Source organism: Mirounga angustirostris, unplaced genomic scaffold (genome assembly GCF_029215605.1).
Source record: "Mirounga angustirostris isolate CCGP_5_RB_7025 unplaced genomic scaffold, mMirAng1.0.hap1 SCAF_9, whole genome shotgun sequence".
Taxonomy (NCBI): Eukaryota; Metazoa; Chordata; class Mammalia; order Carnivora; family Phocidae; genus Mirounga; species Mirounga angustirostris.
In genome coordinates, this window is record NW_026991717.1 from 30,513,772 (window position 1) to 30,533,201 (window position 19,430).

Genomic DNA, 19,430 nt, shown 5'->3' on the forward strand with positions numbered 1-19,430 from the left:
ACGGGGAATAAAATGGCACTAAAATAATATCTTTCAGCAGTCACTCTCAACATGAACGGCCTAAATGCTCCCCTGAAACGGCACAGGGTTGAAGAATGGGTAAGACGACACCACCATTCCATACCTATCTACAAGAGACTCATTTTAAAACTAAAGATACCTCCAAATTGAAAATGAGGGAATGGAAAACCATCTATCATGCCAATGGTCCTCAAAAGAGAGCTGGGGTAGCAATTCTCCTATGAGACAAATTAGATTTTAAACTAAAGACTGTAGTAACACATTAGGAGATGGAGGAAAGATGGTGGAGAAGTAGGGGACCCTATTTCAACTGGTTCTGGGAATTGAGCTGGATATCTACCAGACCACTCTGAGCACCCACGAAACCAGCCTGAGATATAAGAAGATCTAGATCTCTACAAACAGAAAATCGCAGGCAGTTGGCTTCAAGGTATGAAGCAGGGAGCCGTGATTCCGCGGGCAGATATCGGAGGATAAACAGCAGCGGGAGGGTGCCTGGCTGTGGGGATCCTACACCGTGGGTGACCGACAGCCTTGTGTGCTGGGGACGGAGCACAGATTTGCAGACCGGAAATGGCCGGGAAAGGAGTTTAGGGCAGCCCCCGGGGCGGAAACCAGAGCGGCGGGGTGGCGCGGGTGAACTGGGAGCAGCTGGAAGTTTTAGAAGCAAAAAGTGCAGAGACCTCCTCCGACCTGGAGGCAGAACTGGGAGTGCTGCAGAGGGGCGCACAACCCAGGATGCTGCAGTTTATAGCAGACAAACAGAAATGGAGACAGTGTGGCCTGGAGAGCTCACTGGAGAACACACTGCAGTCTCTCTGCTCTGAGGCAGAGGGTTGGAAACGGTCTCTTCTGCTCAGACTCGTGAAAGAGACACAAAAAGCCACCAGGGAAAGCCGCCAGAGAACAAAAGCCCCAAAAACTGATTCCTGCTGAGACCATCCCCCGCCACAGGGGGGCAGGGCAACTCCGACCAAACAGGGTTGCCTGAGTAACAACGCAGCAGGCCCCTCCCGCAGAAGACAGGCTGGGAAAACAAGAGGCCAACAACCCTAAGATCCCCAGAAAACAGGTGCATTTTGCTTGGCTTCTGGTCAATAATTTGGACTCTATACATTCCCTCAAACACCCATCAATAGAATGACTAGGAGGAGGAGCCCCCAAAATAGAAAAGACTCAGAGATTATGACTTATGCTGCAGATTTACAAATGGATGCAGCTATAACCAAGATGTTGGAGATGGAATTCAGGCTAGCAATTGTGAAGACAATGGCTAAATGGAGAAATCAATTACTGGCAACATAGAGTCTCTAAGGGCAGAAATGAAAGCTGAATTGGCAAAACTTAAAAATGCTATCAATGAGATCCAATCCAAACTAGATAATATAAAAGCTAGGGTAACTGAGGCAGAAGAACGAATAAGCGAAATGGAAGACAATATAATAGATAAAAAGGAAAAAGAGGAGGCCAGGGAAAAACAGAATCCATGAAAATAGAATCAGAGAAATAAGTGACACCATGAAGCGTTCCAATGTCAGAATTATTGGAATCCCGGAGGGAGTGGAGAGAGACAGAGGAATAGAAAATGTATTTGAGCAAATCGTAGCTGAGACTTCCCTAATCTGGGGAATGAAACAAACATTCGCGTCCTAGAGGCAGAGAAGACCCCTCCCAAGATCAAGGAAAACAGGCCAACAGCCCAGCATGTAATAGTAAAACTCGCAAATCTTAGAAACAAGGAAACCATCTAAAGGGCAGTTAGGGGGAAGAGATTCCTTACATACAGAGAGAAGATATTCAGAATAACGTCAGACCTATCCACAGAGACCGGGCAAGCCAGAAAGGCCTGGCAAGACATATACAGGGTACTAAACGAGAAGAACATGCAGCCAAGAATACTTTATCTGGCAAGGCTGTCATTTAGAATGGATGAAGAGATGCAGAGCTTCCACGACCAGCAGAAGTTGAAAGAATATGTGACCACTAAGCTGGCCCTGCAAGAAATATTAAGGGAGGGTTCTATAAAAGGAGAAAGACACCAAGAGTGATATACAACAGAAATTTACAGGGACAGTCTATAAAAACAACGTCTTGACAGGAAATATGATGACAATTAATTCATATCTTTCAATAATCACACTCAACATAAATGGCCTAAATACTGCCATAAAACGACACAGGGTTGTAGATTAGAAAAAAAGACAGGACCCATCCATATGCTGCCTACAAGAGACTGATTTTGAACCTAAAGATATATCCAGACTGAAAGTGAAGGGATAGAGATCCATCTTCCATGCCAGTGGACCTCAAAAGAAAGCTGGGGTAGATTTTAAACTAAAGTCTGTAATTAGAGACACAGAAGGACACTATATCATTCTTAAATGGCCTATCCAACAAGAAGATCTAACAATTGTAAATATCTATGCAACCAACATGGGAGCAGCCATCTACATAAGCCAAATGTTAACCAAAATAAAGAGTCATATTGATAATAATACGTTAATTGTAGGAGACCTCAATACTCCACTCTCAGCAATGGACAGATCATCACAGCAGAAAATCAAAAAAGAAACAAGAGCTTTGAATTATACACTGGATCAATGGACCCCACAGATACTTACAGAACATTCCACCCTAAAACAACAGAACACTCATTCTTCTCGAGCGCACATAGAACTTTCCCCAGAATAGACCACATACTGGATCACAAATCAGGTCTCAAACGATACTAAAAGATCGAGAATATTCTCTGCATATGCTCAGACCACAATGCTTTAAAACTGGAACTCAATCACAAGAAAAAATTTGGCAGAAATTCAAACACTTGGAAGCTAAAGACCACTATGCTCAAGAATGTTTGGGTCAACCAGGAAATCAAAGAAGAACTTAAACAATTCATGGAAATCAATGAGAACGAAAACACATCGGTCCAAAACCTATGGGATATCGAAAAGGCGGTCCTAAGGGGGAAATACATAGCCATCCAAGCCTGACTCAAAAAAATAGAAAAATCCCGAATGCACCAACTAACTCTACACCTTAAGGAAGTACAGAAAAACCAACAAATGATGCCTAAGCCACGCATTAGAAGAGAAATAATTATAATTAAAGCAGAGATCAATGAATTAGAAACCAGAAACACAGTAGATCAGATCAACTGAACTAGTAGTTGGTTCTTTGAAAGAATTAGTAAGATCGATAAACCACTGGTCAGACTTATCCAAAAGAAGAGAGAAAGGACCCAAATTAATAAAATGATGAATAAAAGGGGAGAGATCATGACTAACACCAAGGAAATAGAAACAATTATTAGAAATTATCATTAAAACTATATGCCAATAAACTGAGCAATCTGGATGAAATGGAGGCCTTCCTGGAAACCTATAAACTGCCAAGACTGAAACAGGAAGAAATTGACAACCTGAATAGGCCAATAACCAGTAACGAGATTGAAGCAGTGATCAAAAACCTCCCAAAAAACAAGAGTCCAGGGCCCGATGGATTCCCTGGGGAATTCTACCAAACATTCAAAGAAGAAATAATACCTATTCTGCTGAAGCTGTTTCAAAAAATAGAAACAGAAGGAAAACTTCCAAACTCATTCTATGAGGCCAGCATTACCTTAATCCCCAAACCAGGCAAAGACCCCATCAAAAAAGAGAATTTCAGACCAATATTCCTGATGAATATGGATTCCAAAATCCTCAACAAAATCCTAGCTAACAGCATCCAACAATACATTAAAAGGATCATCCACCACAACCAAGTGGGATTTATCCCCGGGATGCAGGGGTGGTTCAACACTCGCAAATCGATCAATGTGATAGAACACCTTAATAAGAGGAGAGAGAAGAACCAAACATATGGTACTCTCAATTGATGCAGAAAAAGCATTTGACAAAATACAACATCCTTTCCTGAATAAAATTCTTCAGAGTATACGGATAGAGGGAACATTCCTCAAGTTCAAAAAATCCACCTATGAAAAACCCACAGCGAATATCATCCTCACTGGAGAAAAGCTGAGAGCCTTTCCCTTAAGATCAGGAACATGCCAAGGATGCCCACTCTCGCCACTCTGTTCAACACAGTACAGTCCTAGCAACAGCAATCAGACAACAAAAAGAAATAAAAGGTATTCAAATTGCCAAAGAAGAAGTCAAAGTCTCTCTCTTGGCAGATGACATGATACTTTATGTGGAAAACCAAAAAGACTCCACCCCCAAATTACTAGAACTTATACAGCAATTCAGTAATGTGGCGGGATACAAAATCAATGAACAGACATCAGTTGCGTTCTTATACACTAACAACGCAACTGTAGAAAGAGAAATTAGAGAAACGATTCCATTTACAATAGCACCAAAAACCATAAGATACGTCGGAATAAACCTAACCAAAGAGGTAAAGGATCTATACTCTAGTAACTATAGAACATTCATGGAAGAAACTGAAGAAGACACAAAAAGATGGAAAAATATTCCATGCTCATGGATCGGAAGAATAAACATTGTTAAAATGTCTATGCTACCCAGAGCAAACTATACCTTCAATGCCATCCCGATCAAAATTCCAATGACATTTTTCAAAGTGCTGGGACAAACAATTCTAAAATTTGTATGCAATCAGAAAAGACCCTGAATCGCCAAGGAAATGTTGAAAAAGAGAAACAAAGCTGGGGGCATCATGTTGCCCGATTTCGAGCTATATTACAAAGCTGTGATCACCAAGACAGCATGGTACTGGCACAAAAACAGACATATAGACGAACGGAACAGAATAGAGAACCCAGATATACACCCTCAACTCTATTGTCAAATAATCTTTGACAAAGCAGGAAAAAACATGCAATGGAAAAAAGACACTCTCTTCAATAAATGGTGCTGGCAAAATTGGACAGCCACATGCAGAAGAATGAAACTCGACCATTCTCTAACACCATTCACAAAGATAAACTCAAAGTGGATGAATGACCTCAATGTGAGACAAGAATCCATCAAAATCCTAGAGGAGAACACAGGCAGTAACCTCTATGACATGGCTCACAGCAACTTCATTCAAGATACATCTCCAAAAGCTAGTGAAACAAAAGTAAAAATGAACTTTTGGGACTTCATCAAGATAAAAACCTTCTGCACAGCAAAGGAAACGGTCAACAAAACAAAGAAGCAATGCACAGAATGGGAGAAGATATTTGCAAATGACACTACAGATAAGGGGCTGGTATCCAAGATCTATAAAGAACTTCTCAAACTCAACACCCAAAAAACAAATAATCAAGTCAAAAGGTGGGCAGAAGATATGAAAAGACACTTCTCTGAAGAAGACATACAAATGGCTAACAGACACATGAAAAAATGTTCATCATCATTAGGCATCAGGGAAATTCAAATCAAAAGCACATTGAGATACCACCTTACACCAGTTAAAATGGCAAAAATGGAGAGGGAAAGAAACAACAAATCTTGGAGAGGTTGTGGAGAAAGGGGAACGCTCTTACACTGTTGGTGGGAATGCAAGTTGGGACAGCCACTTTGGAAAAGAGTGTGGAGGTTCCTCTAAAATTTAAAAATAGAGCTACCCTACGACCCAGCAATTGCACTCCTGGGTATTTACCCCAAAGGCACAAATGTAGTGAAAAGAAGGGCCATATGCACCCCAATGTTCATAGCAGCAATGTCCACAATAGCCAAATTGTGGAAAGAGCCGAGATGCCCTTCAACGGATGAATGGAAAAAGGAGATGTGGTCCATATATACAATGGAATATTACTCAGCCATCAGAAAGGATGAATACCCAACTTTTACATCAACATGGATGGGACTGGAGGAGATTATGCTAAGTGAAATAAGTCAAGCAGAGAAAGTCAATTATCGTATGGTTTCACTTATTAGTGGAACATAAGGAATAGCATGGAGGACACTAGGAGAAGGAATGGAAAAATGAGGGGGAGGGGAATTGGAGGTAGAGATGAACCATGAGAGACTATGGACTCTGAGAGACAAACAGGGTTTTAGAGGGGAGGGGGGAGGGAGGATTGGTTAGCCTGGTGATGGGTATTAAGGAGGACACATACTGCATGGATGAAAAGGTGTTATACAAAAACAATGGATGGTGGATCACCACATCAAAAACTAATGATGTATGGTGACTAACATAATAAAATGAAATAAAGAAAAAAAAAGACTGTTGTAAGAGATGTAGAGGGACACTCTATCATACATAAGGGGTCTATCCAACAAGAAGATCTAACAGTTGTAAATATCTGTGCCCCCAACATGGGAGCAGCCATCTACATAAGCCAATTCTTAACCAAAATAAAGAGTCATATTGATAACAATACGTTAATTGTAGGAGACCTCAATACTCCACTCTCAGCAATGGACAAATCATCTAAGCAGAAGATCAAAAAGAAACAAGAGCTTTGAAAGACACACTGGACCAGATGGACTTCATAGATATATACAGAACATTCCACCCTAAAACAACAGAATACTCATTCATCTCGAGCGCACAGAGAACCTTCTCCAGAACAGGCCACACACTGGGTCACAAATCACATTTCAACCAATACCAAAAGACTGAGATAATTCCCTGCATATTCTCAGACCATAATGCCTTAAAACTGGAACTCATTCACAAGAAAAAATTTGGAAAAATTCAAACACTTGGAAGCTAAAGACCACTCTGCTCAAGAATGTTTGGGTCAACTAGGAAATCAAAGAACTTAAACAATTCATGGAAACCAATGAGAACAAAAACACACTGTCCAAAACATATGGGATACTGAAAAGGCGGTCCTAAGGGGGAAATACATAGCAATTCAAGCCTCACTCAAAAAAATAGAAAAATCCCAGGATACCTGGGTGGCTCAGACGGCTGAGCTTCTGCCTTCGGCTCGGGTCGTGATCCCAGAGTCCTGGGATCGAGTCCTGCATCGGGCCCCCTGCTCAGCGGGGAGCCTGCTTCTCCCTCTGCCTCTCTCTCTCTCTCTCTCTCTCTGTCTCATGAATGAATAAATAAAATTAAAAAAAAAAAAAAACACTCTTCAAAAAAATAGAAATATCCCGAATTCACCAACTAACTTTACACCTTAAAGTACTAGAAAAAAAACAACAAACGATGCCTAAGCCACGTATTAGAAGAGAAATAATTAAGATTAAAGTAGGGATCAATGAATTAGAAACCAGAAACACAGTAGATCAGATCAACAAAACTAGAAGCTGGTTCTTGGACAGAATTAATAAGATCGATAAACCACTGGCCAGACTTATCCAAAAGAAGAGAGAAAGGACCCAAATTAATAAAATTATGAATGAAAGGGGAGAGATCACGACTAACACCAAGGAAATAAAAACAATTATTAGAAATTATTATCAAAGGGGGGTGCAGCAAGATGGCGGAGGAGTAGGAGACCTGGATTTCATCTCCTCTCAGGAATTCAGCTGGATAGGGATCAAACCATTCTGAACACCTACAAACTCAACAGGAGATCGAAGAAAAGAAGAGCAACAACTCTCTCAACAGAAAAGCAACCACTTTCTCGAAGGTAGGACGTGCGGAGAAGTGAATCCGAGGCGATACTCGGGAGGATAGACGGAGGGGGAGGAGCCTCTGTCAGCCGCTTCTGGCAAGTGATAGAGCCACAGAGCACAAAATCGGCAATTTTAGAAGTCGGCTCCGCTGAGGGACGTCACTGCGGTGGCTAAGCGGGGGGTGGAAACCTCACGAGACAGTGTGGTCTCAGGACTCTCCGGATCACAGAAAGACTGGGGGTGCCTGAGTGTGGGAGAGTTCCCAGGTAACAGAGCAGGGAAGCCGGCTGCAGAGGCGGAGCCCAGACGCGGGCTCTCAGCTCGGGGTTGACATAAACCATGATCCGTGGGACAGTCGGGCCACTGCTCCTCCAGCAGGGACCCAACAAGCGGCAGAACCGGGGAGATTCAACTTCCTCCCCCGGGAGGAGTGGCGCAGGAGTGCACCGCAGGGATCTGCTGGGTTTGGAGACTCCACACAAGGTCGGGTGCCAGAGATAGAAATGCATGGTCACAGGCCGGGTGAGCACGGAGTGCGGCCAGAGACCGGGGAGACGGGAATGACTGATAGCTTTTCCCTGGGGGCTCACTGAGGAGCGGGGCCGAGTTCTCGGCTCCTCTGGGGCAGAGATTTGGAGGCTGCCATTTTCAAACTCCGCCTCCAAAGCTGTACGGAAAGCTCGCAGGGAACAAAAGCTCCCAAGACCAAACCCGAGCAGATTACTTAGCCTGGACAGGGCAAGGGCGGGGCAATTCCGCCTCGGGCAAAGACATTTGGGAACCATGCCAACAGGGCCCTCCCCCAGAAGATCAGCGAGAACAGCCAGCCAAGACCAAGTTTACCCATCAATGAGAATGGCAGAACTCCAGCGCTAGGGGAATACTGCACATAGAATTAATGGCTTTTTTCCCATAATTCTTTAGTCTTCCAAAGTTAATTTTTTTTTAACTGTCCTTTTTCTTTTCCTTTTTTTTTTTTAAATTTTTCTTTTTCCCTTTTTCAACGAACATCTTATCATTCCCTTTTTTAAAAACCATTTTTATTTTTCATTTTTAGTCATACTCTATCCCTTCATAGTAGTTACCCGTATTTTTGGCATATATATATAAGTTGTTCTCTCTATAAAATTTTGAGATAGTTTCTTCTAAAAGATCAAAATAAGCCCTAAATCTCTAGTATATGGTTTTTTTTACTCCCCTGCCTGATCACATGCTCTCCCTTTTTTTTTTAAATCCTCTTCTTTCTTTTTTCAAACAACTTCTTATCAATTCCTTTTATAAAATTTTTTATAATTTCCATCTTTTTTTTTTCAAAGATTTTATTTATTTATTTTAGAGAGAGAATGAGAGAGAGCACATGAGAGGGGGCAGTGGCAGAGGGAGAAGGAGACTCTCTTCCGAGCAGGGAGCCCAATGCGGGACTCGATTCTGGGACTCCAGGATCATGACCTGAGCCGAAGGCAGTCGCTTAACCAACTGAGCCACACAGGCGCCCTATAATTACCATCTTTAGTCATATTCCATCCCTTCATCATATCAACCCTTATTTTTGTACACATATAAGTTTTTCTTTCTTTAAGATTTTGGGAGGCACTTTCTTCTAACGGACCAAAATACACCCAAAATCTAGTGTGTGGCACTGATCTATATACCAGCCAGATTTGATCACATTTGATCACATTCTGGTTTTTTTGTTCTTGTTCGTTTGTTTTGTTCTGTTTTGTTTCTTTTTATCTTTATCTTTTTCTTTTTTTTTGTTTTCCTTTTTTCTCTCTTTCCCTTTCTTTTCCCACTGCTTCAGGTCTTTTCTGATTTGTTTAGAGTATATTTCGTGGGGAGGTTGTACCCTGCTAGCATTTTGTTCTCTCATTAATCTATTCTCCTCTGCACAAAATGACAAGACGGAAAAAATCACCTCAACAAAAAGAACAAGCGGTAGTACCGACTTCCAGGGACCTACTCAATACGGACATTAGTACGATGTCGGATCTAGAGTTCAGAATCATCACTTTAAAGATACTAGCTGGGCTTGAGAAGAGCATGGAAGTTATTAGAGAAACCCTTTCTGGAGAAGTAAAAGAACTAAAATATAATCAACTTGAAATCAAAAAGTCTATTAATGAGGTGCAATCAATATGGGGGCACTAACTGCTAGGATAAATGAGGAAGAAGAGCGAATTACTGATATAGAAGACCAAATGATGGAAAATAAAGAAGCTGAGAAAAAGAGAGATAAACAACTACTGCATCACGAGGGCAGAATTCGAGACATAAGCGATACCATAAGACGAAACAACATTAGAATAATTGGGATCCCAGAAGAAGAAGAAAGAGAGAGAGGGGCAGAAAGTATAATGGAGCAAACTGTAGCAGAGAACTTCCCTAATTTGGGGAAGGAAACAGGCATCAAAATCCAGGAGGCACAGAGAACCCCTCTCAAAATCAATAAAAATATCGGCGCCTGGGTGGCTCAGTTGGTTAAGCGACTGCCTTCGGCTCAGGTCATGATCCTGGAGACCCGGGATCGAGTCCCGCATCGGGCTCCCTGCTCGGCAGGGACTCTGCTTCTCCCTCTGACGTTCCTCCCTCTCATGCTCTCTGTCTCTCATTCTCTCTCTCTCAAATAAATAAATAAAATCTTAAAAAAAAAAAAAAAAGAACATCTCAAAATCAATAAAAATCGGTCAACACCCAGACATCTAATAGTAAAACTTACGAGTCTCATAGACAAAGAGAAAATCCTGAAAGTGCGAGAGAAGAGATATGTAACCTACAATGGTAGAAACATTAGATTGGCAAAAGACCTATCCACAGAGAACTGGCAGGCCAAAAAGGACTAGCAGGATATATTCAGAGCACTAAATGAGAAAAATATGCAGCCAAGAATACTATATCCAGCTAGGCTGTCATTGAAAATTGAAGGAGAGATAAAAAGCGTCCAAGACAAACAAGAAGTAAATGAATTTGCAAACACAAAACCAGCCCTACAGGAAATCTTGAAAGGGGTCCTCTAAGCAGAGAGACCCTAAAAGCAACATAGACCAGAAAGGAACACAGACAATATACAGTAACAGTCACCTTACAGGCAATACAATGGCACTAAATTCCTATCTTTCAATAGTTACCCTGAATGTAATGGGCTAAATGCCCCAATCAAAAGACATAGGCTATCAGATTGGATTAAAAAACAAGACCCATCGATATGCTGTCTGCAAGAGACTCATTTTAGACCCAAAGACACCCCCAGATTGAAAGTGAGGGGGGTGGAAAACCATTTACCATGCTAATGGACACCAAAAGAAAGCTGGGGTGGCAATCCTTATATCAGACAAATTCGATTTTAAACCAAAGACTGTAATAAGAGAGGAGGAAGCATACTATATCCTACTAAAAGGGTCTATCCAAAAAGATGATCTAACAATTTTAAATATCTATGCCCCTAACATGGGAGCAGCCAATTATATAAGGCAATTAATGACAAAAGTAAAGAAACACATTGACAACAATACAATAATAGTGGGGGACTTTAACACCCCCCTCACTGAAATGGACAGATCGTCTAAGCAAAAGATCAACAAGGAAATAAAGACTTTACATGACACACTGGACCAAATGGACTTCACAGACATATTCAGAACATTCCATACAAAAGCAATGGAATACACATTCTTCTCTAGTGCCTATGGAACATTCTCCAGAATAGATTACATCCTAAGTCATAAATCAGGTCTCAACTGGTACCAAAAGCCTGGGATCATTCCCTGCCTATTTTCAGACTATAATGCTTTGAAACTAGAACTCAATCACAAGAGAAAAGTCGGAAAGAACTCAAATACATGGAGACTAAAGAGCATCCTACTGAAGAATGAATGGGTCAACCCGGAAATTAAAGAAGAATTAAAAAAAATTCATGGAAACCAATGATAATGAAAACACAACTATTCAAAATCTTTAGGATGCAGCGAAGGCAGTCCTAAGAGGAAAGTATATAGCAATACAAGCCTTTCTCAAGAAACAAGAAAGGTCTCAAGTACACAACCTAACCCTACACCTAAAGGAGCTGGAGAAAGAACAGCAAATAAAGCCTAAACCCAGCAGGAGAAGAGAAATAATGAAGATCAGAGCAGAAATCAATGAAATAGAAACCAAAAGAACGGTAGAACAGATCAACGAAACTAGGAGCTGGTTCTTTGAAAGAATTAACAAGATTGATAAACCCCTGGCCAGACTTATCAAAAAGAAAAGAGAAATGACCCAAATAAACAAAATCATGAATGAAAGAGGAGAGATCACAACCAACACCAAAGAAATACAAACAAGTATAAGAACATATTATGAGCAACTCCATGCCAGCAAATTAGATAACCTGGAAGAAATGGATGCATTCCTAGAGATGTATCAACTACGAAAACTGAACCAGGAAGAAATAGAAAACCTGAACAGACCTATAAACACTAAGGAAATTGAAGCAGTCATCAAAAATCTCCCAAAAAACAAAAGCCCAGGGCCAGATGGTTTCCCACGGGAATTCTACCAAACATTTCAAGAAGAATTAATACCTATTCTTCCAAAACTGCTGCAAAAAATAGAAATGGAAGGAAAATTTCCAAACTGATTTTATTAGGCCACCATTACCTTGATCCCAAAACCAGACAAAGACCCCATCAAAAAGGAGAATTACAGACCAATATCCCTGATGAACATGGATGCAAAAATTCTCACCAAAATACTAGCCAATAGGATCCAACAGTACATTAAAAGGATTATTCACCACGACCAAGTGGGACTTATCCCTGGGCTGCAAGGTTGGTTCCACATCCACAAATCAATGTGATATGATACATTAATAAAAGAAAGAACAAGAATCATACGATCCTCTCAATAGATGAAGAAAAAGCATTTGACAAAGTACAGCATTCTTTTCTGATCAAAACTCTTCAGAGTATAGGCAAAGAGGGTATATATCTCAGTATCATAAAAGCCATCTATGAAAAACCTACAGCAAATATCATTCTCAATGGGGAAAAACTGAGAGCTTTCCCCCTAAGGTCAGGAACGCGGCAGGGATGTCCACTATCACCACTGCTATTCAACGTAGTATTGGAAGTCCTAGCCACAGCAATCATACAACAAAAAGAAATCAAAGGCATCCAAATCGGCAAAGAAGAAGTCAAACTCTCACTCTCTGCAGATGATATGATACTTTATGTGGAAAACCCCAAACACTCCACCCCAAAACTGCTAGAACTCATACGGGAATTCAGTAAAGTGGCAGGATATAAAATCAATGCACAGAAGTCAGTGGCATTCCTATACACCAACAACAAGACAGAAGAAAGAGAAATTAAGGAGTCGATCCCATTTACAATTGCACCCAAAATCATAAGATACCTAGGAATAAATCTAACCAAAGAGGCAAAGGATCTGTACTCAGAAAACTATAAAATACTCATGAAAGAAATAGAGGAAGACACAAAGAAATGGAAAAACGTTCCATGCTCATGGATTGGAAGAACAAATATTGTGAAGATGTCAATGCTACCTAGAGCAATCTACACATTCAATGCAATCCCCATCAAAATCCCATCCACTTTTTTCAAAGAAATGGAACAAATAATCCTAAAATTCGTATGGAACCAGAAAAGACCCCGCATAGCCAGAGGAATCTTGAAAAAGAAAAGCAAAGCTGGCGGCATCAGAATTCCGGACTTCCAGCTCTATTACAAAGCTTTCATCATCAAGACAGTATGGAACTGGCACAAAAACAGGCACATAGATCAATGGAACAAAATAGAGAGCCCAGAAATGGACCCTCAACTCTATGGTCAACTAATCTTCGACAAAGCAGGAAGGAATGTCCAATGGAAAAAACAAATGGTGTTGGGAAAATTGGATAGCTACATGCAGAAGAATGAAACTGGACCATTTCCTTATACCACACACAAAAATAGACTCCAAATGGGTGAAAGACCTCAATGTGAGACAGAAGTCCATCAAAATCCTAAAGGAGAACATAGGCAGCAACCTCTTCGACCTCAGCCATAGCAACTTCTTCCTAGAAACATCGCCAAAGGCAAGGGAAGCAAGGGCAAAAATGAACTCTTGGGACTTCATCAAAATAAAAAGCTTTTGCAAGGCAAAGGAAACAGTCAACAAAACCAAAAGACAACCAACAGAATGGGAGAAGATATTTACAAATGACATATGCGATAAAGAGCTAGTATCCAAAATCTATAAAGAACTCATCAACCTCAACACCCAAAGAACAAAGAATCCAATCAAGAAATGGGTAGAAGACATGAACAGACATTTTTCCAAAGAAGACATCCAAATGGCCAACAGACACATGAAAAAGTGCTCAATATCGCTCAGCATCAGGGAAGTCCAAATCAAAACCTCAATGAGATACCACCTCACACCAGTCAGAATGGCTAAAATTAACACGTCAGGAAACGACAGATGTTGGCGGGGATGCGGAGAAAGGGGAACCCTCCTACACTGTTGGTGGGAATGCAAGCTGGTGCAGCCACTCTGGAAAACTGTATGGAGGTTCCTCAAAAAGTTGAAAATAGAGCTACCATATGATCCAGCAATTGCACTACTGGGTATTTACCCCAAAGATACAAAAGTAGGGATCCGAAAGGGTACGTGCACCCCGATGTTTATAGCAGCAGTGTCCACAATAGCCAAACTGTGGAAAGAGCCAAGACGTCCATCGACAGATGAATGGATAAAGAAGATGTGGTCCATATATACAATGGAATATTATGCAGGCATCAAAAGGAATGAGATCTTGCCATTTGCAACGACGTGGATGGAACTGGAGAGTATTATGTTGAGCGAAGTAAGTCAAACAGAGAAAGACATGTATCATATGACCTCAGTGATAGGAGGAATTCTTAATCGCAGGAAACAAACTAAGGGTTGCTGGAGTGGGGGGTGGGGTGGGAGGGATGGGGTGACTGGGTGATAGACACTGGGGAGGGTATGTGCTCTGGTAAGCGCTGTGAATTGTGCAAGACTGTTGAATCTCAGATCTGTACCTCTGAAACAAATAATGCAATATATGTTAAGAAAAAAAAGAAAAGAAGAAGGTAGCATGAGGGGAAGAATGAAGGGGGGGAATCGGAGGGGTAGACGAACCATGAGAGACGATGGACTCTGAAAAACAAACTGAGGGTTCTAGAGGGGAGGGGGGTGGGAGGATGGGTTAGCCTGGTGATGGGTATTGAGGAGGGCACATTCTGCATGGAGCACTGTGTGTTATGCACAAACAATGAATCATGGAACACTACATCTAAAACTAATGATGTAACATATGGGGATTAACATAAGAATAAAAAAATTTAAAAAAAAATACAGGGCCACAGGGAAAGATAATATTTTGAAAGTTTTTGACTTTTGATGATGGAAGAAATAATGCATTTTGTTTTTAGATACAATAAGAGGTATGGAACAAAAGTATAGAAAGCTTGCTCCTTTTGGGGGCATTATATAAATATTTGTAAAATATAGGGATATATAACTTTGAAAGATAAGTATACTGCATATATTCTGTGTGTATATATTTATATATACCCACCATTAATATTTACTTAAAAAATTCTGTTGTAGAGTCAAAGAGAGGGAATAGTATAGATTTAAGGTATTTGTTACTCTTAGCTAGAGCTATAGTCTCTCTCAATAAACACTTGCTTTTTGGCCCCAATTTATTTAAGTTTGAACTTCTGAACCCTTTCACTGGAAGGTTCCATTTATTTTGTCATGGGATCTTAGGAAATAAATACCTGTAGTATGTGGGGAAAAAAAAATTATTATCAACAATTATATGCCAATAACCTGAGCAACCTGGATGAAATGGATGCCTTCCTTGAAACCTATAAACTCCCAAGATTGAAGCAGGAAGAAACTGACAACCTGAATAGGCCAATAACCAGTAACGAGATTGAAGCGGTCATCAAAAACCTCTCATAAAACAAGAGTCCAGGGCCCCCGATGGATTCCTGGGGAACTCTACCAAACATTCAAAGAAGAAATAATACCTATTCTACTGAAGCTGTTTCAAAAAATAGAAACAGAAGGAAAGCTTCCAAACTCATTCTATGAAGCCAGCATTACCTTAATCCCCAAACCAGGCAAAGACCCCATCAAAAAGGAGAATTTCAGACCGATATCCTTGATAAGTATGGATTCCAATATCCTCAACAAAATCCTAGCTAACAGGATCCAGCAATACATAAAAAGAAGCATCCACGATGACCAAGTGGAATTTATCCCCTGGATGCAAGGGTCGTTCAACATTCACAAATCAATCAATGTGATAGAACACATTAATAAGAGGGGGGAGAAGAACCATATGGTCCTCTCGATTGATGCAGAAAAAGCATTTGACAAAATACAGCATCCTTTCCTGATTAAAACTCTTCAGAGTATAGGGATAAAGGGAACATTACTCAAGTTAACAAAATCCATGTATGAAAAATCCACGGCGACTATCATCCTCAATGGGGAAAAGCTGAGAGCCTTTCCCTTAAGATCAGGAACACGCCAAGGATGCCCACTCTTGCCACTATTTCAACATAGTACTAGAAGTCCTAGCAACAGCAATCAGACAACAAAAAGAAATAAAAGGTATTCAAATTGCCAAAGAAGAAGTCAAAGTCTCTCTCTTCGGAGATGACATGATACTTTATGTGGAAAACCCAAAAGACTCCACCCCCAAATTACTAGAACTCATACAGCAATTCAGTAATTGTGAAGGATACAAAATCAATGCACAGAAATCAGTTGCTTTCTTGAACACTAACAATGCAACTGTAGAAAGAGAAATTAGACCAACAATTCTACTTACAATAGCACCAAAAACCGTAAGATATCTCGGAATAAACCTAACCAAAGGGGTAAAGGATCTATACTCTAGGAACTACAGAACACTCAGGAAAGAAATTGAAGAAGACACAAAAAGGTGGAAAAACATTCCATGCTCATGGATCAGAAGAATAAACATTGTTAAAATGTCAATGTTGGGGCGCCTGGGTGGCTCAGTTGTTAAGTGTCTGCCTTTGACTCAGGTCATCATCCCAGGATCCTGGGATTGAACCTCATGTCAGGCTCCCTGCTCAGCAGGCAACCTGTTTCTCCCTCTCCCACTCCCCCTGCTTGTGTTCCCTCTCTCACTGTGTCTCTCTTTGTCAAACAAATAAAATCTTAAAAAAATAAAAAATAAAATAAAATGTCTATGTTACCCAGAGCAATCTACACATTCAGTGCAATCCCTTTCAAAAGACCATCAACATTTTTCACAGAGCTGGAACAAACAATCCTAAAATTTGTATGGAACCAGAAAAGACCCCAAATCGCCAAGGAAATTTGAAAAAGAAAAACAAAGCTGGGGGCATCATGTTGCCTGACTTCACGCTATATTACAAAGCTGTGATCACCAAGACAGCATGGTATTGGCACAAAACACAGACACATAGATCAGTGGAACAGAAGAGAGTCTCCAGAAATGGACCCTCAACTCTATAGTCAAATAATCTTCAACAAATCAGGAAAAAATATCCAGTGGAAAAAAGACAGTCTCTTCAATAAATGGTGCTGGGAAAATTGGACAGCTACATACAGAAGAATGAAACTCGACCATTCTCTTATACCATACACAAAGATAAACTCAAAATGGATGAAAGACCTCAATGTGAGACAGAATCCATATAGTTGGAGATCCTAAGGAGAACATCCTAAAGGAGAACATAGGCAGTTACCTCTTCGATATCAGCCACAGCAACTTCTTTCAAGACATGTCTCCAAAGGCAAGGGAAACAAAAGCAAAAATGAACTTTGGGGACTTCATCAAGATAAAAAGCTTCTGCACAGCAAAGGAAACAGTCAACAAAACTAAGAGGCAACCCACAGAATGGAAGAAGATATTTGCAAATGACAGTACAGATAAAGGGCTGGTATCCAAGATCTATAAAGAACTTCTCAAACTCAACACCCACACAATAAATAATCAAGTCAAACAATGGGCAGAAGACCTGAACAGACACTTCTCCAAAGAAGATATACAAATGGCTAACAGACACATGAAAAATGTTCAACATCATTAGCCATCAGGGAAATACAAATCAAAACCACATTGAGATTCCACCTTACACCAGTTAGAATGACAAAAATTAACAAGTCAGGAAGCAACAGTTGTTGGCGAGGATTTGGAGAAAGGGGAACCCTCTTACACTGTTGGTGGAAATGCAAGCTGGTGTTACAGCCACTGCAGAAAACAATATGGAGGTTTCTCAAGACATTAAAAATACAGCTACCTTATGACCCAGCAATTGCACTACTAGGTATTTATTCCAAAGATACAGATGTAGTGACAAGAAGGAGCACATGCACCCCAATGTTCATAGCAGCAATGTCCATAATAGCCAAACTGTGGAAAGAGCCGAAATGCCCTTCAACAAATGAATGGATAAAGAAGATGTGGTTCATATATACAATGGAATATTAGTCAGTTATCAGAAAGGATGAATACCCACCATTTACAACAACATGGGGGGAACTGGAGGGGATTATGCTAAGTGAAATACGTCAAGCAAAGAAGGACAATTATCATATGGTTTCACTTATTTGTGGAGCATAAGGAATAGCACAGAGGACATTAGGGGAAGGAAGGGAAACTGAAGGGGGTGAATCAGAGAGGGAGACAAACCATGAGAGGCTATGGACTCTGGGAAACAAACTGAGGGTTTCAGAGAGGAGGGATGTTAGGGGATGGGGTAGCCACAGGTGATGGGTATTAAAGAGGGCACATGTTGTAATGAGCACTGGGTGTTATATACAACTAATAAATCACTGAACACTACGTAAAAAAACTAATGATGTACTGTATGGTGGCTAACTTAACATAATTAAAAATATAATAAATAAATATATAAATGAGAGGGGTCGCCACCATTACCACGACATCCATATCATCATGTCAAAGCACAAGTTCTCCGAGGATGAGACCTGTGAAGGCTGCTCTAATGCAGTCAGGTGCTCAACAAGCTCAAAAAGGGGTTGAGTTTGACATTGACCTGCCCAACAAGAAGGTCTGCATCAACTCTGAGCACAGTGTGGACACTATTGGAGACCCTGGGGAAAACAGGCAAGGCTATTTCCTACCTCAGCCCCAGGAAGCAAGGGTCTGGAACCCTTGGCCCAAGATGGACCAAAGGGGACAGGACACTTATCCTCTCCCGACTTGCAGACAGACCTGGGGCCTGGAAGTCCTGCTTAGCGATGGGAGTTCCTGCAGAGACCCTCACTTGTGCTGCTCCTCCCTAGCTTCCCTGCAATAAAGCTAAGGCACTTTTCTTGGGGTGGTGAGGGAGAATAAGTATATATATTATATATAGATATATAGATATATGTATATGTTATATATAAGTATATATATATTTAACATTTAATATATTTAATTTATATTTACTATTTATTTTAATATTTAATATAATATATATTTTAAAATATAAAGTCAACCTTATAAAAATCATACATGCCAAAAGATAAAAAAACAACTAAATTATGAAATTAAGTTTAACAAAAGATTTCAGTTTCCACTTAATTTAACTGGCTCACCCTTAGAAGCAGTATGATTAATAACTTTACTTTTGAAAGGAAAGAAAAACACCCCTCTTTGAAAGCTTTCTTATATAAAGAAATACTGCTTAACACTTGAACCTAGTCCATAACCAAAATGATGGCCAACACAAACACTATAATGTAATAAAAAGGAAAAGTGAAATAACTGAAGCAAGTCAGAGGAATGTATCAAAACAGAAACTATAACACAGGTTTCTTAGACACTAAGAAATTAGCTATGAACAAATTACA

The 19,430-nt window shown here is 40.4% G+C and overlaps 1 protein-coding gene and 1 pseudogene across 8 annotated transcripts in view; one reads left to right on the plus strand and one right to left on the minus strand.

Annotated features, from left to right (window-relative positions):
* The window catches only part of SCAPER (S-phase cyclin A associated protein in the ER), a 539,097-nt gene that overhangs the window by 403,463 nt on the left and 116,204 nt on the right, over window positions 1–19,430 (minus strand). The window lies entirely within an intron of this gene.
* On the plus strand, window positions 18,532–18,881 carry LOC123861990 (copper transport protein ATOX1-like; annotated as a pseudogene).